Genomic DNA, 24,244 nt, shown 5'->3' with positions numbered 1-24,244 from the left:
GGAAAGACGCACATGCGACTAAAGACGCAGCGAAACGACAAACAGAACACAGACAGCCCTTTAAATGGTCCTGGTGACTGGCATCGCACAATCGGGCACAGGTGAACCACATCAGGGTGGGGAACAGCAGTCAGCGTGAGGAGGGAAAGTCACAGAGCCTGGAACGAGAGACAGTTGGAGCACACCACAAACTTCATTATTATACCTTGGTTCGTCGTTCTTCGGGGGGTTCGCAGCTTTCCGATGACGGTCAAGTCACACTTCAATCCAACGGGGACAAAATGGCTCCTCTGTTAAGTAAATGCAACATTTTTTCCACTTTCTGTAAGGGTATATGTGAAGTTCTATTAACGAAAATGTGAGGGTTATGAAATGATGCAAGAACCAAATAGTTTGCAAGTTTTGCGCAGAAAGCAACAACAATCTATGCAACAAAGGTGTGGCCTATTGGAAAAAATCCAGGCGCTGCATGAATATTCAGAGTTTGACTGATTATTTGTTGAATTAAGACATCAAATAATCATGTTTCTCTGTAGGGACTGTATGATACAACTGCATGCTACGTATTCTCCCCAGGAAAAAAAGTGTTTATCTACAGATTCATGAAAGCGAGAACCTCATTCATTTAACATACTTTGTTGATTTTTCACTCCTGATGGTTAAAGCAGAGTTTGGAAAAAGATTTTGTTTCTGAGTTGTTTTAAATAATTGGTGAAACAAGAAGAAGCTGCTGCAGAATAATTTCCATTCCTAAAAACATTTTTACCTCATATATTCATTTTCTGCCGCTTTATCCCTTTTGGGGTCGCGGGTGGCTGGAGCCGATCCCAGCTGCTGTGGGCGAAGGCGGGGTACACCCTGGACAGATCGCCAGTCTGTCGCAGGGCTGACATGTAGAGACAGACAACCATTCACTCACACATTCATACCTAGGGACAATTTTAGGGTGACCAATTAACCTACCATGCATGTTTTTGGACCGTGGGAGGAAGCCGGAGTACCCGGAGAGAACCCACGCACACACGGGGAGAACATGCAAACTCCACACAGAAAGGCCCCAAGCCCCGGCCGGTATTTGAACCCAGGACCTTCTTGCTGTGAGGCAAGAGCGCTAACCACCGCGCCACCGTGCGGCTACCTCATATATATGATGAAATTTGTGTCATCTTGTTGCATAACAAGATGACACAAATTTCCACTGTTTTACAGTATGACAAGTAAATGAATTTTATGTGAAGGATATACATCATATATCCTTCACATAAAATTCATTTACTTGTCATACTGTAAAACAGTGGAAATTTGTGTCATCTTGTTATGCATTTTACTTTTGTAACTGTTGATCAATAAGTTTTGGCCGTGACGGATAGCCTTTGTTGTTTAGCTGGTTTTGAGATTTTTCACCAAAGTTGAATTGAAGTGAATGATAATGTGACTTCACACCTATATAAAGAAATAACTAGGAAATGAAATCTTTTTTGTAATCTTTTTGGAAATGAAATCACTGATTCTTCTGCGGTCAGAGTCATGTCAATCTTTCCTGTGTGTAAATGATCTACTCAGTTTTCCATTCGATTGTTTGCCAAATATGCTTGGTTTTTGTTAACCAGTCAAAGCACATGCAAAATCACATCCTCAAAAGCTCTGACACTGTAATGACACTACTAAAGAAGCATCAACAGCAGAGGACAGTTTCAGCTTGAATTTCAGAGGGATAACAATGGAAAAACAGACACTCTTCTTCTTTTTAGCTTCTGTTTTTTGTGCAGCAGTTGAAGGAGAAGTAGGAACACACTATTATGTTTCTAAAGCCATGAACTGGAACGATGCTCAGACTCACTGTAGAAAATATTACACCGATCTTTCTTGTGTGAACGACCAGAAAGACATGGAGAAGATCCTGAAAGCTACAGAGAGACAAGCAAGCCCAGAATGGAACATGGCATGGATCGGCCTTTATCGAGATCCTTCAAATGCCACTCTCTGGAAATGGTCAGGAGGAGGATACGTTACATACACAAACTGGGCCACAGGTCAACCAGATAATTATTTCAATCGAGAGAACAGAGGAACGATCTATCGATCTGGAAAATGGTATGATGTCAATGAACACTTTCACTTTACTTTTTTCTGCATCAAGATTTCTGAGCTGAAGCATGAGAAGAAGACTTGGGAGGAGGCTCTGGAGCACTGCAGAGAGGAGCACCGTGATCTGATCAGCATCGCCTCTGAAACCGACCGTCTTCTCGCACAAACTGAGATGCAGCGCCACGAATTGACTGAACATGTGTGGATCGGCCTGCGTTTCCTCGCTGACCAGTGGCTGTGGGTGGACGGAGAGACAATGGTGTACAAAGCCTGGCCTGAAGGAGGAGACGAGGACCACCAGTGTCCAACGTGGAGACGCTGTGGAGCTCTGACAGTGGAGGGACTGTGGGGAAACTATAACTGTGAGGAGAAACGTTACTTTCTCTGTAGATGAGACATTCTGGAGAACAAGTTCAAAATGTATGGCTTCATTTTAACAAAATGTTGTTACAACATCAAAAAGGTTTAGTCAATAGAGAATATAGGACACAAAAAATGAATTGAAAAAAATGCATGTGTATTCGTGTACTCGAACCAGTGTAGATCCTGATCGAATATGATAATTACTGTGGAACTAATCATTCTCTTATTCTTGTGTGTTCTTGTTGTTGATGATCTTATTTCCCAGGTAAATCTGTTCAAACCTAAAAATGATCTATTGTGGTGGTAAATAAATACAATTTTCCATTGCTTGAATAATAAAACATGTTACTGAGTGCTTCTACTGCTCATGGGATGTTTATTAATTGTATTATGACTGAAATTAATCACAAAATTGTAACAAGGGCAGAGTGATTTCAGATATTGTCACAAAAATACTGAAAGGTTCGAATGCACACAGGAAAATTGAAAGTGTTATTTCAACTCCCACAGAGTTAAATGTAACACTTTTTCTGTTTATATATTTCTCATGGACTCCGAGTTTAATTTACACTTTTGAAAGTGTTAACATTTGAACTCCCTCATAGTGTTACATTTTTAACACCCACAGAGTTATTTTATCACCAATAAAAGTGTCTTTTTTTACACCAAGATTTGTTGTTTTGTAACACGAGGTGTGCAAATTTATTAGATTTTCAGAGTAAATTTTTTACACTTCCAGTATATTATCAACACTAAGAAGTGATGCATCTTTACATTCATCAAGTGAATTTGTAGTATTCAGTTTTTTTGTTTAACCTATCTGAGGTGTGTTTTTAACTTGGAATTGTGTAATTCTGTTTCACTCAAGGTGTTTTGTATGTCACAGGTGGCTGGAGGCAATCCCAGCTGCTGAGGGCGAGGACAAGGTCACCAGTCTGTCGGAGGGCTAACACAGAGACATACAACCATTCACACTCACACGTAGGGGCAATTTCAGGTGACCAATTAACCTGACATGCATGTTTTTGGACCGTGGGAGGAAGCCAGAGAACCCATGCACACACGGGGAGAACATGCGAGCTCCACAAAGGAATCGAGTCCCGGCCAGTACTTGAACCCCAGGACCCTTTGCTGTGACGCAAGAGCGCGAACCACTGCGTCACCGAGCTTGACAGTCACGCATTCCGGTTGTTTGTCACGCACTCACGCCACACATTGTATTTCTCACGCTGAAAAAAAAAAAAAAAATACCAGAAAATTTGTCTGGTGCTCCGCTGCTATGGAACCGGGAGGAATCAAACACGTGTGCAAGCAATGTCCCTTACCTGTCAATCAAACAAGGAAAAGGGCGGGCTAAAATAGCACAACAACCAATGGAAAAAAAGCATTGTTATCATGTGAGTCTGCTGGAGAGTGAGTGGCAGTGGGCGTGAAACACCCGGATGTAGAATTTAACTCAGGCAGGAGTGTAGACACTTGACACCCTGAAACAGCTCCACCACCAGAGCTTTATCAGCACGGCAGGTGTAAAAACAACAACCACTTTAACACCCGGTAACTCGAAATGTTTTACACTGCGAAATCAACACTATAGAATTTGTTGTGTACACATGTGCCAATTTGCCACAAAACATACATGTGGCATAAGACTTCATGCCGAATCAAAACGATCTGAAGGTCACCACAATCGGGTGTAGTGTCCCATGCTGGAAAAAGGAAGTGGGACGTCTCCCAATTGATCATATTGCGAGGCAGATTAATAATTAATCAGTTCACCTTTCTGTGTTTGTGTGAATGTGTTATCCTTTATTATTGTTTATCTGTGTTACTATTAGTGCATGTCACGTGAGCGTGCACGTAAAATGTTATCCGTGTTTTGACGTAACTGTTCAGTCTGTTGTTGGTTGTTGTATGGTGTTCACAGTTCCCTGCATGGACGGGCTGATCTGCCGTTCTGTGCCTGAGCCAGACACCACAACCCAACCCAGTCCACGGACGCTGCTGTAAGAACCTGTTATGACATATTTTTCTACTGAAGAAGATAAAAGATTGGAAAAGACAATCCTTGTTGTGCTCTCTGCTTTAAACCCCACGCACGGCCGGAAGAGGCCACAACACACCAAGAACCCACAGCACAACAATATCGTACGCTCATGTCCAAATTGATAAATGCCAATCTTAGAGTGGAAGTTGTCGTATGCCCAGGTTTCTGACATATGTCTGTTTGCCCATGTGAGTCACAGTATAACGGTGCATTCTTCTTTATATTGTTTCTATTATTATTGCACCTTTCGTTTTTATAGTGGTAATGCATTGCATTTTTATTTCACTTATTCATTTTGTTCTAGACATTTGTTATTTTAAAATTGTATGGCGGTTTGTGTTGTCTGTGCAGCAGACTCCTCTGTCCAGACATCACAACCTTGACCTTGACCTTGACCTTGACAAATATAATGAATATCAACACCCTTCTGCCTCACAGCTGATTCTCAGTGCCAGGAGTCTCAGACATCAGGCCGACAGGGTGACTTAGCATGGCGACAAAAGTAAAAAGACAGGGAACCACTTTTACTAATTTATTCAGCAGGGATCAGAATGTTTAGCAGAGACGCAGACATTACACAGCAGTGACACCGAAGCTGAGAGAGGCAGCGATGAAGCAGAACGCATGAGCAGCAAATGGTGGAAGATTTATTTGCTTGTTTTGTTTGTTTTTTTGTATTTTTTCCAGGGGATTGGGGCAAAATTTGTCAGGAGTAAAAATGGCATAATGGTGATATTACTCTTATTTTTCTTTAAAAACTCAACTTAGACACCATGGCTCCTCACTCTATGTAACTCAACCTTCTTTGTAGTTTGAAAAGATCCCAAATCACAACTTCGTCTAACGTGAGATGACAAAACTCTTCAAGGCAATGAATCCACAAAATAAGCCATCATTAAACCACTATTGTCAGTTCTTCCAGAGAAATGCAATGGGGGTCGGGGGTCGGGGGTGGGGGGTTGTTGTGTTTTTTGGGGGCAAAAATCCCTGATTATGTGATTTGTTCTCTTAAAAAATGCGATGGAATATGCTGAGTATTTATGGAATTTTATGCGATGAAATTGCTAGAATTCCAAAAAACCTTGGTCTGATGAACAAGCAAACAAAGTGATTCCCTCAACACCCTGTTCTCACTAGATTACTACATTAATGTATACAGTCAGACTTATTTCTAATGACTTACTATGATAAGCAAGCAGATGACATGAGGGAAACTAAGTCTTCATCTTATTTTATTTGACACCAGAGCTTTACACAAAGAGAGTTGTAGAGTTTTGAAGGATACTTCTTTGTTAGAGATGACAAAATAATTTGGGAGGAGCAAGGCCTGCCACATCATCCACAAATCCATTCCATATGTGAAAGGGCTCATTTTGGAAGACGGAGCCATGGTGGATGGTTAAGGGTGCAGGGAGGTGGACCCATAGAGCCACACACAGCCGGAGGTCAGAATCAAGCTCATTTTACTGTCCATCAATGAAACAAAAGCGAAGAGTCCAAAACAAAGAGCATTCCAAAAGCCACAAACAGAAAGTACCGAGGAAAATCCAAGAAGGTGAAGTCCACCACGGACTTGGAAGACCAAGAAGGAGAGCCGCTCCCACTCACAAACAGGGACTTCAAATCCAAGGAGCACCACAAACAGACCTCCTGACCTCAGGAGATGAGGCAGGATTGCCAGATCTGACTCACTGTTTCCAGCCTAAATACAATGTAGTTCAAGTTCAAGTTCAAGTTTATTTGTCATGTACATTAGGGTACAGGGTACCATAAGCAATGAAAAATGGTTTACCTTCAGCACCCTCTCTGCAGTGAATAAAAAATAAAATAAAAATAAATAGTAAGTACAGTTTAAAAAACACAACACCAACAACAAAAAAATAAAACGTTATCAGCGCCTCCTCAGGCTAATGTTCATGAGCCGCACCGCCTTAGGATAAAAACTATCTCTGAATCTACAGGTCTTGGTACGTGGGCAGCGCAGACGTCTTCCAAATGGCAGGTAGGAGAAGAGAGCATGAGCAGGGTGGCTGGGGTCCTGCATGATACTCAGGACCTTTTTTCTCACAGCGCTTTTCAAACAGCTGACCAATTTGAGGCAGAGGGGATCCAATGATTCCTGATGCAGTTTTTACAGTCCGCGCCAGCCGAGCCAGATCATGTTTTGTAATGTTTCCAAACCACATCAGGAGACCAGAGGTCAGAACGCTCTCTATTGTGCAAATGTAGAAGTTTGTGAGAATTTCTTTGGACAGACCATATCTTCTGAGGCGTCTCAGAAAAATAGAGTCTCTGCTGGGCCGTTTTAATGGCACAGCTGATTTGAAGAGACCAGGTAAGATTGTCACAGAGATAAATGCCCAGGAACTTAAAGCTGTTTACCACCTCAACTGGAGTGCTGTTAATATGAACAGGTCCACAGATAGATTTATTCCTCCTGAAATCTATGATGAGCTCCTTTGTTTTTCCCACGTTCAGGGACAGATTGTTCTGGTGACACCAAGTGACCAGGCTTTGTACCTCTTCTCTATAGTACACCTCATTGTTGTCAGATATAAGACCTATGACTGTCGTATCATCTGCAAACTTGAAAATCCTGTTCGTGGGATGTCTTGCCACACAGTCAGAGGTATACAGATTATACAGCAAAGGACTTTAACAACATCCTTGGGGGCCCCCGGTGTTTGAAACAACAGTAGGTGGTCCCTACCCTCACAGTCTGTGGACGGCCTGTCAGGAAATCATGTAACCATTGACAGATGGAATAGCTAAGGCCAAGATCTTTTAGCTCAGTTACAAGAATAGATGGAATAATTGTGTTGAAAGCACTGCTGTAATCAACTAAAAGCATCCTGACATATCTACCTGGCCGGTCTAGATGTTGTAACACAGTGTGGAGGGCCAATGAGACAGCATCCTCCACAGCTCTATTTTCCCTGTAGGCAAATTGTAGCTGGTCGGTGGTAGCACACAAGTTTTTGTTTATATATTGTTTAATCAGCTGCTCAAAACACTTCATTACCACTGAAGTTAGGGCTATGGGCCTAAAGTCGTTCATCGTAGTGACAGAGGATTTCTTTGGCACAGGCACTATTATAGATCGTTTAAAACGTGGGAACTTCACAGAGTGATAGTGACAAGTTAAAAATATCCACAAAGACAGTTGCCAGTTGGTTAAAACAGCATTTTAGGACCCGTGATGTGATGCCGTCTGGCCCCGCTGCTTTCCCAGTCTCGGGGACAGTGCCTCTGGATTGGCAGACCAGGGTGTTGGTCCCTCTTGTTTAAAAAGGGGGACTGGAGGATGTGCTCCAACTGTAGGGGGATCACACTCCTCAGCCTCCCCGGGAAAATCTATTCCAGGGTAATGGAGAGGAGGATCCGACCGATAGTCGAACCTCGGATTCAGGAGGAACAATGCGGTTTTCGTCCTGGTCGTGGAACACTGGACCAGCTCTACACCCTCCATAGGGTGCTCGAGGGTTCGTGGGAGTTTGCCCAACCAGTCCACATGTGTTTTGTCGACTTGGAGAAGGTGTTCGACCGCGTCCCTCGTGGTGTCTTGGGGGGGTTGCTCCGGGAATACGGAGTCCGGGGCCCCTTGTTAAGGGCCGTCTGGTCTTTGTATGACCGGAGTAGGAGTCTGGTCCGCATTGCCGGCAGTAAGTCGGACGTGTTCCCTGTGCATGTTGGACTCCAGCAGGGCTGCCCTTTGTCACCGGTTCTGTTCATTATTTTTATGGACAGAATTTCTAGGTGCAGCCAGGGGCCGGAGGGGGTCTCGTTCGGGGACCATAGGATTTCATCTCTGCTTTTTGCAGATGATGTTGTTCTGTATCTTCATCGAACCCAGACCTACAGCATGCACTGGGGCAGTTCGCAGCCGAGTGTGGAGCGACAGGAATGACGATCAGCACCTCCAAATCCAAGGCCATGGTCCTCAACCGGAACAAGGTGGCTTGCCCTCTCCAGGTCGGTGGAGAGACCCTAGCCCAGGTGGAGGAGTTTAAGTATCTTGGGGTCTTGTTCACGAGTGAGGGACGGATGGAGTGTGAGATTGACAGGTGGATCAGTGCAGCGTCTGCAATGATGCAGTTGTTGTATCGGTCCGTTGTGGTGAAGAGGGAGCTGAGCCGAAAGGCAAAGCTCTCAATTTACAGGTCAATCTACATTCCCACCCTCACCTATGGTCATGAGCTCTGGGTCATGACCGAAAGGACAAGATCCCGGATACAAGCCGCCGAAATGAGCTTCCTCCGTAGGGTGGCAAGGCGCTCCTTTAGAGATAGGGTGAGGAGCTCAGTCACCAGGGAGGAGCTTGGAGTAGAGCTGCTTCTCCTCCACATCGAGAGGGACCAGCTGAGGTGGCTCGGGCATCTGTTTAGGATGCCTCCTGGACGCCTCCCTGGGGAGGTTTTCCGGGCATGTCCCACCGGGAGGAGACCCCGGAGAAGACCCAGGACACGCTGGAAAGACTATGGGCCCTAACTTGGTAGACTCCGCCGAATCCGCCGGCTGTCAGCGGAGCGCAAAGTGCGCCGTCGGCGGATAAAGTCAACGGGGCGTGTCCAGAAAATTGTCCTAATTTCGTGAACCAGGCGCAGTCACGCCTCCATCCCGCCCACCGGCGCAGGTGGCGCAAGAGAGAGGAGAGAAAGTGGGTTTAACCCAGCTGAGCGCAATTTGACCAATCAAATGAACACCTCTCCTTTTTTTCAAAGAAGGACACTGCTACATTAACATGATGAAATACATTTTATTTCCTGGCCTCAATACTAAACCATAGTGAAGCAACAATGTATATGACTGCATTTTGAAATAAATAATCTCTTGTAGAGCTTGGGGAGCCAGACAAATGAAATAAAAATGCAGACACCCTGCATTTAGCGGCTACATACAGACTTTGTAGGGAAAGGGAAAATCTGTTTTTATTTGTGTGCATCATAACTCTTAAAGATACATTTGGGAAAGCACAAAGAATTACAGGTGCCAATCACTCAGCGCAGCTGCACAGTGGAGCTGGGTGAGTCTACTTAGGACTGCTGGTTCAGTTGTCATCAGATCGATGTCCTCTGAAATGATTCCCTATAATTCCTATCACACACATGGCATTCCGGCCATCCCAGACGAAGGATAATCATTTATGAGAGTTTGGTGGCGACATCTGCTATCTGCTCCGTCCTCCGCTCTGCTTCACGTGTTGCCAGCATTCTTACCCCCCTCCAAAGGCCGCTATGGTCAGCCAGACTGTCATATGCAGTGTTTTTGCGCAGGAGCACACCAACAGGTTGCTTTTCTGTAATCTAATGCATTAGAAATTAAGGTAAAGAAACAAAATATTAAATCAAGTGGATCAGCAAAACTTCTGCCTCATATCTGCTTTATTAATGCCTCAAATCAGGTTTTAAAATGTATTGAACTTTTTACAGTGCGCATTTGCGCAGCGTACCTCTCACTCACACTCCGCGCACTCGTTTCCCTGATACAAACGCACACACACGCCAACACACACAAAATAGTTGTATTATTAACTGTCAATAATAATCAAGAACATATTAAAATTAGTAAAATAAGTCTCCCCGGTTGCGCACCAGGACGGACACCTTCCCACACCGACCCGTCCTCACCCTGCTCATTTTATTCTGGGACTGCAGGCTCAACAGGACAAAGGTATTTATTCAGAAAATATGTTCGTTCTAAAATTAATTTTTGGAAACGAAAAATACATGGTTTGCTGTACTTTAATGGAGGATATAATATTTTACCTGAATCTGTAACTGGCACATCTGGAGACGCTGCAGTGCCCCTGCTGTCAATACCGTGTTCACTGTTGTGCTCAGATTTATTACATTAGTTTAAATAATAATAATAATAATAATAATAATAATAATAATAATAATAATAATTTTACACCATTTTATGTTATTATTATTTAGTTGTAAACTGACAGCAGCTTACAGTAATTCTCTACCTGGAGGTGACGCGTGAGCGCTTCATGCGCCACTGCAGGTTCTACGCTGGACTGTACAGCAGCTGGAGGTCGGTCGGGTATTTTTGGGGCAGCAGCATTATATTTGTTTCGCTGTTTGGCACGCGACTGTTCTGACTCTGATTCAGAACATTCCTCCTCTTCACTCCAGTCAAGATCGCTAATGTCCGACACGTCTCCGCCATCCGATTCCCCCTCACTGACCTCCTGTATCATTGCTAAAGCTTCTTCCACCTTATATCTCTTATTTATGCCTGTTTTTACTATCTTTCTTTTGGGATTTGCTTGATATTTTTGGCCATCTGTCTGATTGTCTGCTGTCAGAGCTAGCCCCCTGTTCAGATGCGCGCATGAACCAAAACAAATCAATCACAGAAGAAAAAAAAAGCCCCGTGAAGTGCATCTTTTTAATCAGTCTAATAATAATAATAATAATAAATAAATAAATAATAAGTCTCACAGACCACTGTTGGCCTTTGGAGGTATAAATGCTTTGTAATATTATCTGTGTTATTGTTAGGACCTTATTTGCTTCAGAAAAACATACAAGACACATATTTAGGAAAAGTCAAAGAACTAGAGGACAGGGGAATTATTTTTAACAGATTTATTTGAATTCTAAAAACCCAAATGGTCTGTCAGATCGTCTTGGATGTTCTAGTGCTAAAGAAGATAATAAAAACAATTATGTGGTTCATGAGTGATTTTGTGTATCTTTCATGACACTGACAAGCTGAAACCCTGCCTCTGAGGTTTTCTCAGACAAATTATCATCAGATCCTCCTCCCCAGCCTGCTCACACCTTCCGCAATAAACTCTCACTGCGCCAGCTGATTCTGTCGAGCCCTCCCCCTGGTGCGCCGCCACGCCCATCTCGGCGCAAGTGCAGCAGACCGGTCAGAAACCCTCTTCTGCGCCTGTCGAAAATAGGAATGCGCTGCCTCCGCCGCTGATCATCGCCAAGTTGCGCCGTCAAATTAGAGCCTTATGTCTCTCAGCTTGCCTGGGAACACCTTGGGATCCTCCCAGAAGAGCTGGAGGAAGTGTCTGGGGACAGGAAAGTCTGGGCATCTCTGCTGAGACTGCTGCCCCCGCGACCCGGCCCCAGATTAAGCGGTTGAAGATGGATGGATGGATGGAAGTTATATAAAACGGAGTTTAAAAAATAAAATGGGACAATGAGCAAATGTGACATTTTTGTTATTTTTAAGCAATTATTTGAATTTACAGGGGAAAAATACATACTGTGATATATACCGTTACCCTGATATGAAATTTCTAATACCGTGACATAAGATTTTATTCATACTGCCCAACCCTACCTGTGGTAAAGTTTTGTGTTATCATTCCAATGTGTGTATCACACAGAAGATAATTCACACTGTTTTCAGTTTACAGAGATGTGCCTTTTTAGTTTGTACAGTGCATAATTGTGCTATTCTGATTTAAAACAAAACAGTACTGTTGTGCTGGACACTGTTGTTTGTGTACAGTATGTTTTGATATTTTGAGAATTATTACACAGTTAAAATCCTCAGTAATCCATCTCTGCTTTTTCCTTGATTTATTCCTTGTGATAATCAAGCAAGTCTGTAGACTCATGATGAACCAACTTTTTTTTATTAAATGGCAAGCACAATCGCAATCGCAATATTGTCCACCTAATCGCCAATCGCACCTTTTCCCCAAATCGTGCAGCGCTCGTCTCTGTGGGATAACCTGTATAAATAAAGGTTAAATTAAAAAAAAAAAAACAACTTAACACTCTAATTTGTATTAAAAAAAAAACCACATCATCAGCAAAGAACTGCACCAAATAAAGACCAAAGGCAGCACAAACAGGCTCCCCATAAACAATGTGTAACCTGCCTCAGCTCTAACTGTTAGTGGAGAAACTGGGAGATACAGATATTTTTCATCAGTGTATCAATTCCCTCTTGGACCAGTATCAGAAGGTTCTAGGTCGCTACAGGAGAAAGGGAGGCTTGACAAACTGCAATGAGTGACGGAATAAAGAACTTCACGCACATCAAAGATAAGTATTTAAATGAATTGTATTGAACAAGAAATAGTTGTCGGAAAATAAATTATAACAAAACAATTCTTTCTGCTTTTCAGCTCTTCAAACATGAAATATCAACCACGATCCACAAATAAATCAGTCTATCTAAATCAGAGTCTCTGTTTTTTTCCTTGGGTTGGCCCGCCACAACCACTGAGGTCCCGTGTTACCTTACAGACACAGGATAAGTCCCCATTAGAAGAAGTTGTCTTGCAGATCAGTACAGGAATCCATACAAAGGAAGGGGATAAAATAAAAAAAAAAACAGGAAAAAGAAAAGACCCGACCTGTAAAGGCCAAGAACAGGGTCATTGTGTTGTTCTCATCACAAAATATACTTTCAATTTTAAACAGATACAAAAACTCTTATGCATATACTTTTTTTAACACATCTTCTGAACAATTAATTTAACCACTTCTTTTACTGTAAATTCAATTAACTGAATACTTTTCTGAGTTTAAACATAAAGCAAAATAGTTGAACATTTCATTTCCCTCTTTTATCTTTTTCTACTGCCACTCAAAAAAAAACAACACAGAATGAGGGCAACTGTAAACAAACACCGTCATAAAAAACATTTTACCCACCACATTCATTGAAGTAATGCCTCACTGATCCATAACATTAGCAGAAGCAGCACATTTCACTCCATTTAGCAACATAACTTCAGCAAAATTTACTCACCAGAGGCTCACAGTTCACACACACTCCAGGCACAGGGCACAATACAGGGCTCTCATCAGTCCAGGATCCACGCTTTTAAGAAACAAGTGACATGAGGGTTCAGTAATGTGTAACCTTTACAGCTTAGACTGGGATGTGGCTAACGACTGGAGCGAGCGCCGAATGCTAACTCCAAATGCTACTCACGTTCTCCTCCGTTTCCGTTGTAAAACACACGGTCTGCTCGTCTACCATGCAAAAAGGAAGGCTCCACTCTCTGCTCCAACAGTAAAAGTGGCTTAGACTTGGAAAATCTGGCTCTTTTAGACAAAGAAAAAAACGGCGTAGTCTGCAGCAGAAGCTAACAAGCGCTGCCTCTCACACGATGCGGCAGAGAGAGAGAGAAAAAACCGGAAGCTCTCAGGCACGTACGCTCTGGTGTCCTCTGATTGGTTACACCATTACATCATCTCCTCATGTCGCCCGAATCTTTAACAATAAAAAAAAAACAGTTTTGACACACTTGAAATGAAATAATACTCTTTTTTAAACAAATAAATTAACTTCTCTGTGTTGATCTTTTTAATCTTTTAACATATTTATGATTTTTAACCATAAATCCTATTTATTCACTATTTATTCAGGACTTTAACTTATTTGTCACATGCAGAAAAACATGAATTTATTAATTTATTGATCTAATGAATCAATTGATGAGCTGGACTGTTCATGAGGCCTGGTAACCTGGGTTACAAATGCAATCAGGAAGCAGTCAAAGCAGACTACCTTCTCAATCATGGGGTCATTGCAGATGCAAAAAGTAATCCGATACTAACATGAAACATGAGCAGCCAAACACCTAAATCCATCTGACTGTAATTAAAATGTATTATTTAAAAAATTATGCAGGATGACTACCATTCTTCAATCATTGAATGCAGTGAATTCTCGCCAATCGGAGGCAGAATAGGGACAGTCATGGTGTTATGGTGACTCTGGCGCATATATCATGTCCATCAGGGAGATTTGGAAGTGGGTGTAAATAGTTTCTTAAAACCTGCCAGTTATTGTGAAAACAAGTCGAAATTTTATCAACCTGTCCAATGCTATTGTTTCCAGCCCAACATAATTAAAAGAAGCACAAATGGGTAGAAACCAACCCAATCTGGCAACACTGCAGGGGACATGGAGCAGGACAGACGCACACATGACTGAAGCCGTAACGAAGTGACAAACAGAACACAGACAGCCCTTTAAATGGTCCCGGTGACTGGCATTGCACAATCAGGCACAGGTGAACCACATCAGGGTGGGGAACAGCAGTCAGCGTGAGGAGGGAAAGTCACAGAGCCTGGAACGAGAGACAATTGGAGCACACCACAAACTTCATTATTATACCTTGGTTTGTCGTTCTTCGGGGGTTCGCAGCTTTCCGATGACAGTCAAGTCACACTTCAATCCAACGGGGACAAAATGGCTCCCCTGTGAAGTAAATGCAACATTTTTCCACTTTCTGTAAGGGTATATGTGAAGTTCTATTAACGAAAATGCGAGGGTTATGAAATGATGCAAGAACCAAATAGTTTGCAAGTTTTGCGCGGAAAGCAACAATCTATGCAACAAAGGTGTGGCCTATTGGAAAAAATCCAGGCGCCGCATGAATATTCAGAGTTTGACTGATTATTTGTTGAATTAAGACATCAAATAATCATGTTTCTCTGTAGGGACTGTATGATGCAACTGTATGCTACGTATTCTCCCCAGGAAGAAATGTGTTTATCTACAGATTCATGAAAGTGAGAACCTCATTCATTTAACATACTTTGTTGATTTTTCACTCTAGATGGTCGAAGCAGAGTTTGAAAAAAGATTTTGTTTCTGAGTTGTTTTAAATAATTGGTCAAACAAGAAGAAGCTGCTGCAGAATAATTTCCATTGCTAAAAACATTTTTACCTCATATATCCTTCACATAAAATTCATTTACTTGTCACACTGTAAAACAGTGGAAATTTGTGTCATCTTGACATGCATTTTACTTTTGTAACTGTTGATCAATACGTTTTGGCCGTGACTGATAACCTTTGTTGTTCAGCTGGTTTTGAGATTTTTCACCAAAGTTGAATTGAAGTGAATGATAATGTGACTTCACACCTATATAAAGAAATAACTAGGAACTGAAATCTTTTTTTTTATCTTTTTGGAAATGAAATCACTGATTCTTCTGCGGTCAGAGTCATGTCAATCTTTCCTGTGTGTAAATGATCTACTCAGTTTTCCATTTGATAGTTTGCCAAACATGCTTGGTTTTTGTTAACCAGTCAAAGCACATGCAAAATCACATCCTCAAAAGCTCTGACACTGTGATGACACTATTAAAGAAGCATCAACAGCAGAGGACAGTTTCAGCTTGAATTTCAGAGGGATAATAATGGAAAAACAGACACTCTTCTTCCTTTTTGCTTCTGTTTTTTGTGCAGCAGTTGAAGGAGAAGTAGGAACACACTATTATGTTTCTAAAGCCATGCACTGGAACAATGCTCAGACTCACTGTAGAAAATATTACACCGATCTTTCTTGTGTGAACGACCAGAAAGACATGGAGAAGATCCGGAAAGCTGCAGAGAGACAAGCAAGCCCGAAATGGAACATAGCATGGATCGGCCTTTATCGAGATCCGACAAATGCCACTCGCTGGAAATGGTCAGGAGGAGGATACGTTACATACACAAACTGGGACATTGGTCAACCAAATAATTATTTCAATCGAGAGAACAGAGGAATGATTTATCGATCTGGAAAATGGCATGATGTCAATGAACACTTTCCCTTTCCTTTTTTCTGCATCAAGATTTCTGAGCTGAAGCATGAGAAGAAGACTTGGGAGGAGGCTCTGGAGCACTGCAGAGAGGAGCACAGTGATCTGATCAGCATCGCCTCTGAAACCGACCGTCTTCTCGCACAAACTGAGATGCAGCGTAACAACTTGACTGAACATGTGTGGATCGGCCTGCGTTTCCTCGCTGACCAGTGGCTGTGGGTGGACGGAGAGACAATGGTGTACAAAGCCTGGCCCCAAGGAGGAGACGAGGACCACCAGTGTCCAACGTGGAGACGCTGTGGAGCTCTGACAGTGGAGGGACTGTGGGGAAACTATAACTGTGAGGAGAAACGTTACTTTCTCTGCAGATGAGACATTCTAGAGAACAAGTTCAAAATGTATGGCTTCATTTTAACAAAATGTTGTTACAACATCAAAAAGGTTTAGTCAATAGAGAATATAGGACACAAAAAATGAATTGTAAAAAATGCATGTGTATTCGTGTACTCGAACCAGTGTAGATTCTGATCGAATATGATAATTACTGTCGAACTAATCATTCTCTTATTCTTGTGTGTTCTTGTTGTTGATGATCTTATTTCCCAGGTAAATCTGTTCAAACCTAAAAATGATATTTTGTGTTGGTAAATAAATACAATTTTCTCTTGAATGGATAATAAAACATGTTACTGAGTGCTTCTACTGCTCGTGGGATGTTTATTAATCGTATTATGACTGAAATTAATGACAAAATTGTAACAAGGGCAGAGTAATTTCAGATATTGTCACAAAAATACTGAAAGATTTGAATGCACACAGGAAAATCGAAAGTGTTATTTCAACTCCCACAGAGTTAAATGTAACACTTTTTCTGTGTTTATATATTCCTCATGGACTTCGAGTTAAATTTACACTTTTGAAAGTGTTAACATTTTAACTCCCTCATAGCGTTACATTTTTAACACCCACAGTGTTATGTTATTTGTGTGCAAATTTATTAGATTTTCAGTGTAAATTTTTGACACTTCCAGTATATTATCAACACTAAGAAGTGATGTATCTTTACATTCATCAAGTGAATTTGTGGTATTCACAGTTTTTTTCTTTAACCTATCTAAGGTGTGTTTTTAACTTGGAATTGTGTAATTCTGTTTCACTCAAGGTGTTTTGTATGTCACAGGTGGTTGGAGGCAATCCCAGCTGCTGAGGGCGAGGGCAGGGTCACCAGTCTGTCGGAGGGCTAACACAGAGACATACAACCATTCACACTCACACCTAGGGGCAATTTAGGGTGACCAATTAACCTGACATGCATGTTTTTGGTCCATGGGAGGAAGCCGGAGAACCCATGTACACACGGGGAGAACATGCAAGCTCCACAAAGGCCCCGAGCCCCGGCAGTACTTGAACCCCAGGACCTTCTTGCTGTGACGCTAGAGCGCTAACCACTGCGTCACCGAGCTTGACAGTCACGCATTTCGGTCGTTTGTCACACACTCACGCCACACATTGTATTTCTCACGCTGAAAAAAACCCAAAAAACTGGTAAATTGGTCTGGTGCTCCGCTGCTGTGGAACTGGGAGGAATCAAACACGTGTGCAGGCAATGTCACTTACCTGTCAATCAAAAAAGGAAAGGGGCGGGCTAAAATAGCACAACAACCAATGGAAAAAAGCATTGTTATCATATGAGTCTGCTGGAGAGTGAGTGGCAGTGGTTGTGAAACACCCGGGTGTAGAATTTAACTCAGGCAGGAGTGGAGACACTTGACACCCTGAAACAGCTCCACCACTCGAGCTTTATTAGCCCGGCAGGTGTAAAAACAACAACCAGTTTAACACCCAGTAACTCGAAATGTTTTACACTAGCAAATCAACACTATATAGAATATGTTGTGTACACATTTGCCAATTTGCCACAAAACGTACATGTGGCATAAGACTTCATGCCTAATCAAAACGATCTGAAGGTCACCACAATCGGGTGTCGTGTCCCATGCTGGAAAAAGGAAGTGGGACGTCTCCCAATTGATCATATTGCGAGGCAGATTAATAATTAATCAGTTCACCTTTCTGTGTATGTGTGAATGTGTTGTCCTTTATTATTGTTTATCTGTGTTACTATTAGTGCATGTCACGTGAGCGCACACGTAAAATGTTGTCCGTGTTGTGACGTAACTGTTCAGTCTGTTGTTGGTTGTTGTATGGTGTTCATGGTTCCCTGCATGGACGGGCTGATCTGCCGTTCTGTGCCTGAGCCAGACACCACAACCCAACCCAGTCCACGGACGCTGCTGTAAGAACCTGTTATGACATATTTTTCTAGCGAAGAAGATAAAAGATTGGAAAAGACAATCCTTGTTGTGCTCTCTGCTTCAAACCCACGCACAACCGGAAGAAACCACAACACACTAAGAACCTACAGCACAACAATATCGTACGTTCATGTCCAAATTGATAAATGCCCATCTTAGAGTGGAAGTTGTCGTATGCCCAGGTTTCTGACATATGTCTGTTTGCCCATGTGAGTCACAGTATAATGGTGCATTCTTCTTTATATTATTTCTATTATTATTGCACCTTTTGTTCTTATAGTGGTAATGCATTGCACTTTTATTTCACTTATTCATTTTATTCTGGACATTTGTTATTTTATAATTCTATGGGGACTCCTCTGTCCAGACATCAGAACCTTGACCTTGACCTTGACAAATATAATGAATATCAACACCCTTCTGCCTCACAGCTGATTCTCAGTGCCAGGAGTCTCAGACATCAGGCCGACAGGGTGACTTAGCATGGCGACAAAAGTAAAAAGACAGGGAACCGCTTTTACTAATTTATTCAACAGGGATCAGAATGTTTAGCAGAGACGCAGACATTACACAGCAGTGACGCCGAAGCTGAGAGAGGCAGCGATGAAGCAGAACGCATGAGCCGCAAATGGTGGAAGACTTATTTGCTTGTTTTGTTTGAAACAAATGGCATAATGGTGATATTACTTTCATTTTTCTTTAAAAACTCAACTTAGACACCCTGGCACCTCACCCTATGTAACTCAACCTTCTCTGTAGTTTGAAAAGATCCCAAATCACAACTTTGTCTAACGTGAGATGACTAAACTCTTCAAGGCAATGAATCCACAAAATAAGCCATCATTAAACCACTATTGTCAGTTCGTCCAGAGAAATGCAATGGGGGTTGGGGTATTGGGGGTCGGGGGTGGGGGTTGTTGTGTTTTTGGGGGGCAAAAATCCCTGATTATGTGATTTGTTTTCTTAAAAAATGTGATGGAATATGTTCAGTATTTATGGAATTTTATGCGATGAAATTGCTGGAATTCCAAAAAACCTTGGTCTGATGTCTGATGAACAAGCAAACAAAGTGATTCCCTCAACACCCTGTTCTCACTAGATTACTACATTAATGTATACAGTCAGACTTATTTCTAATGACTTACTATGATAAGCAAGCAGATGACATGAGGGAAACTAAGTCTTCATCTTATTTTATTTGACACCAGAGATTTACACAAAGAGAGTTGTAGAGTTTTGAAGGATACTTCTTTGTTCGAGATGACAAAATAATTTGGGAGGGGCATGGCCTGCCACATCATCCACAAATGGATTCCATATGTGAAAGGGCTCATTTTGGAAGACGGAGCCATGGTGGATGGTTGAGGGTGCAGGGAGGTGGACCCATAGAGCCACACACAGCCAGAGGTCAGAATCAAGCTCATTTTACTGTCCATCAATGAAACAAAAGTGAGGAGTCCAAAACAAAGAGCATTCCAAAAGCCACAAACAGAAAGTGCCAAGGAAAATCCAAGAAGGTGAAGTCCACCACGGACTTGGAAGACCAAGAAGGAGAGCCGCTCCCACACACAAACAGGGACTTCAAATCCAAGGAGCACCACAAACAGACCTCCTGACCTCAGGAGATGAGGCAGGATTGCCAGATCTGACTCACTGTTTCCAGCCTAAACACAATGTGAAACCCATCCAACTCAATAAAAACCAGCCCAAAACTCAATCTCTGCAGAAAGTTGTGTTAAAACACAAGTTAAATCACAGGTCTCTCTTGTAAATGAGACCCTGGGTTTCAATTAGTGCTGCACGATTATCGCGATTGCAATCGCAATGTCAGTGCGTGTGATTGCGTAATCGCAAAAGGGGTGCGATTGTGCAATTATTAAAAAAAAGTGTTAAAAAAAAAACCCTAACCCGGAGAGAGAGCAGATGTCTGCTGCAAGTCGTCTGCACTCGCTAACAGGACAGCTGGAGCGCAATTGTTTGGGTGTGTTTGTACATTTTCACAGCGTGTCCCGACTTCATGCGGGGTCTGTTCGCTTCGTTTCATTGGTCAAGTGAGCACAGGGTGTGCTCGCGAACAACACCAGTGTATCTGGGAGAGGTGGTAGCCATATAATGACGGACGCAGAGACTAGCGGCTCCGGGAGCGACGCTAAAAACTCAGGTCTTTTTTTCATTCACGTTGTGATTTTTTTTAAATAATTGAAGTTATATAAACCAGAGTTTAAAAAATAAAATGGGACAATAAGCAAATGTGACATTTTGGTTATTTTTAAGCAATTATTTGAATTTACAGGGGAAAAATACATACTGTGATATATACCGTTACCGTGACATGAAATTTCTGATACCGTGACATAAGATTTTATTCATACCGCCCAACCCTATCTGTGGTAAAGTTTTGTGTTATCATTCCAGTGTGTGTATCACACAGAAGATACTTCACACTGTTTTCAGTTTACAGAGATGTGCTGTTTTAGTTTGTACAATGCATATTTGTGCTCTTCTGATTTAAAACAAAACAGTACGGTTGTGCTGGACACTGTTGTTTGTGTACAGTAAGTTTGGATATTTTGAGAATTATTACACAATTAAAATCCTCAGTAATCCATCACTTCTTTTTCCTTGATTTATTCCTCATGATAATCAAGCAAGTCTGTAGACTCATGATGAACCAACTTTTTTTATTAAATCGCAAGCACAATCGCAATCGCAATATTGTCCACCTAATCGCCAATTGCACCTTTTCCCCAAATCGCGCAGCACTCGTCTCAGTGGGATAACCTGTATAAATGAAGGTTAAATTTAAAAAAACAAAAAACCTTAAAACTCTAATTTGTATTAAAAAAACACATCATCAGCAAAGAACTGCACCAAATAAAGACCAAAGGCAGCACAAACAGGCTCCCCATAAACAATGCAATCAGACAGCAGTCAAAGCAGACTACCTTCTTAATCATGGGGTCATTGCAGATGCAAAAAAGTTATCCGATACCAACATGAAACATGAGCAGCCAAACACCTAAATCCATCTGACTGTAAATAAAATGAGTAATTTAAAAAAATTATGCAGGATGACTACCATTCTTCAATCATTGAATGCAGTGAATTCTCGCCAATCGGAGGCAGAATAGGGACAGTCATGGCGTTACGGTGACTCTGGCTCATATATCATGTCCATCAGGGAGATTTGGAAGTGGGTGTAAATAGTTTCTTAAAATCCGCCAGCTATTGTGAAAACAAGTCGAAATTTTATCAACCTGTCCAATGCTATTGTTTCCAGCCCAACATAATTAAAAGAAGCACAATTGGGTAGAAACCAACCCAATCTGGTAACACTGCAGGGGACATGGAGCAGGACAGACGCACACACGACTGAAGCCGTAACGAAGTGACAAACAGAACACAGACAGCCCTTCAGATGGTCCCGGTGACTGGCATTGCACAATCAGGCACAGGTGAACCACATCAGGGTGGGGAACAGCAGTCAGCGTGAGGAGGGAAAGTCACAGAGCCTGGAACGAGAGACAGTTGGAGCACACCACAAACTTCATTATTATACCTTGGTTCTACGTTCTTCAGGAGGTTCACAGCTATCCGATGACGGTCAAGTCACACTTCAATCCAACAGGGACAAAATGGCTCTCCTGTTAAGTAAATGCAACATTTTTCCACTTTCTGTAAGGGTATATGTAAAGTTCTATTAATGAAAATGCGAGGGTTATGAAATGATGCAAGAACCAAATAGTCTTGCGCGGAAAGCAACAATCTATGCAACAAAGGTGTGGCCTATTGGAAAAAATCCAGGCGCCGCATGAATATTCAGAGTTTGACTGATTATTTGTTGAATTAAGACATCAAATAATCATGTTTCTCTGTGGGGACTGTATGATGCAACTGTATGCTACGTATTCTCCCCAGGAAGAAATGTGTTTATCTACAGATTCATGAAAGTGAGAACCTCATTCATTTAACATACTTTGTTGATTTTTCACTCTAGATGGTCGAAGCAGAGTATGAAAAAAGATTTTGTTTCTGAGTTGTTTTAAATAATTGGTCAAACAAGAAGAAGCTGCTGCAGAATAATTTCCATTGCTAAAAACATTTTTACCTCATATATCCTTCACATAAAATTCATCTACTTGTCATACTGTAAAACAGTGGAAATTTGTGTCATCTTGATATGCATTTTACTTTTGCCACTGTTGATCAATACGTTTTGGCCGTGACGGATAGCCTTTGTTGTTTAGCTGGTTTTGAGATTTTTCACCAAAGTTGAATTGAAGTGAATGATAATATGACTTCACACCTATATAAAAAAATAACTAGGAACTGAAATCTTTTTTTTTAATTTTTGGAAATGAAATCACTGATTCTTCTGTGGTCAGAGTCATGTCAATCTTTCCTGTGTGTAAATGATCTACTCAGTTTTCCATTCGATTGTTTGCCAAACATGCTTGGTTTTTGTTAACCAGTCAAAGCACATGCAAAATCACATCCTCAAAAGCTCTGACACTGTAATGAAACTATTAAAGAAGCATCAACAGCAGAGGACAGTTTCAGCTTGAATTTCAGAGGGATAACAATGGAAAAACAGACACTCTTCTTCCTTTTTGCTTCTGTTTTTTGTGCAGCAGTTGAAGGAGAAGTAGGAACACACTATTATGTTTCTAAAGCCATGCACTGGAACGATGCTCAGACTCACTGTAGAAAATATTACACCGATCTTTCTTGTGTGAACGACCAGAAAGACATGGAGAAGATCCTGAAAGCTGCAGAGAGACAAGCAAGCCCGAAATGGAACATGACATGGATCGGCCTTTATCGAGATCCTTCAAATACCACTCGCTGGAAATGGTCAGGAGGAGGATACGTTACATACACAAACTGGGCCACAGGTCAACCAAATAATTATTTCAATCGAGAGAACAGAGGAAGGATCTTTCAAAATGGAAAATGGAATGACGACAATGAAAACTTCCGCTTTCCTTTTTTCTGCATCAAGATTTCTGAGCTGAAGCATGAGAAGAAGACTTGGGAGGAGGCTCTGGAGCACTGCAGAGAGGAGCACAGTGATCTGATCAGCATCGCCTCTGAAACCGACCGTCTTCTCGCACAAACTGAGATGCAGCGTAACAACTTGACTGAACATGTGTGGATCGGCCTGCGTTTCCTCGCTGACCAGTGGCTGTGGGTGGACGGAGAGACAATGGTGTACAAAGCCTGGCCCCAAGGAGGAGACGAGGACCACCAGTGTCCAACGTGGAGACGCTGTGGAGCTCTGACAGTGGAGGGACTGTGGGGAAACTATAACTGTGAGGAGAAACGTTACTTTCTCTGCAGATGAGACATTCTGGAGAACAAGTTCAAAATGTATGGCTTCATTTTAACAAAATGTTGTTACAGCATCAAAAAGGTTTAGTCAATAGAGAATATAGGACACAAAAAATGAATTGTAAAAAATGCATGTGTATTCGTGGACTCGAACCAGTGTAGATTCTGATCGAATATGATAATTACTGTCGAACTAATCATTCTCTTATTCTTGTGTGTTCTTGTTGTTGATGATCTTATTTCCCAGGTAAATCTGTTCAAACCTAAAAATGATCTATTGTGGTGGTAAATAAATACAATTTTCTCTTGAATGGATAATAAAACATGTTACTGAGTGCTTCTACTGTTCATGGGATGTTTATTAATCGTATTATGACTGAAATTAATGACAAAATTGTAAAAAGGGCAGAGTGATTTCAGATACTGTCACAAAAATACTGAAAGATTTGAATGCACAGAGGAAAATTGAAAGTGTTATTTCAACTCCCACAGAGTTAAATGTAACACTTTTTCTGTGTTTATATTTTCCTCATTGACTCCGAGTTAAATTTACACTTTTGAAAGTGTTA

Source organism: Salarias fasciatus, chromosome 6 (assembly GCF_902148845.1).
Source record: "Salarias fasciatus chromosome 6, fSalaFa1.1, whole genome shotgun sequence".
NCBI lineage: Eukaryota > Metazoa > Chordata > Actinopteri > Blenniiformes > Blenniidae > Salarias > Salarias fasciatus.
The sequence above is the reverse complement of the archived record's forward strand: the minus strand, read 5'-3'. Positions refer to the sequence as shown.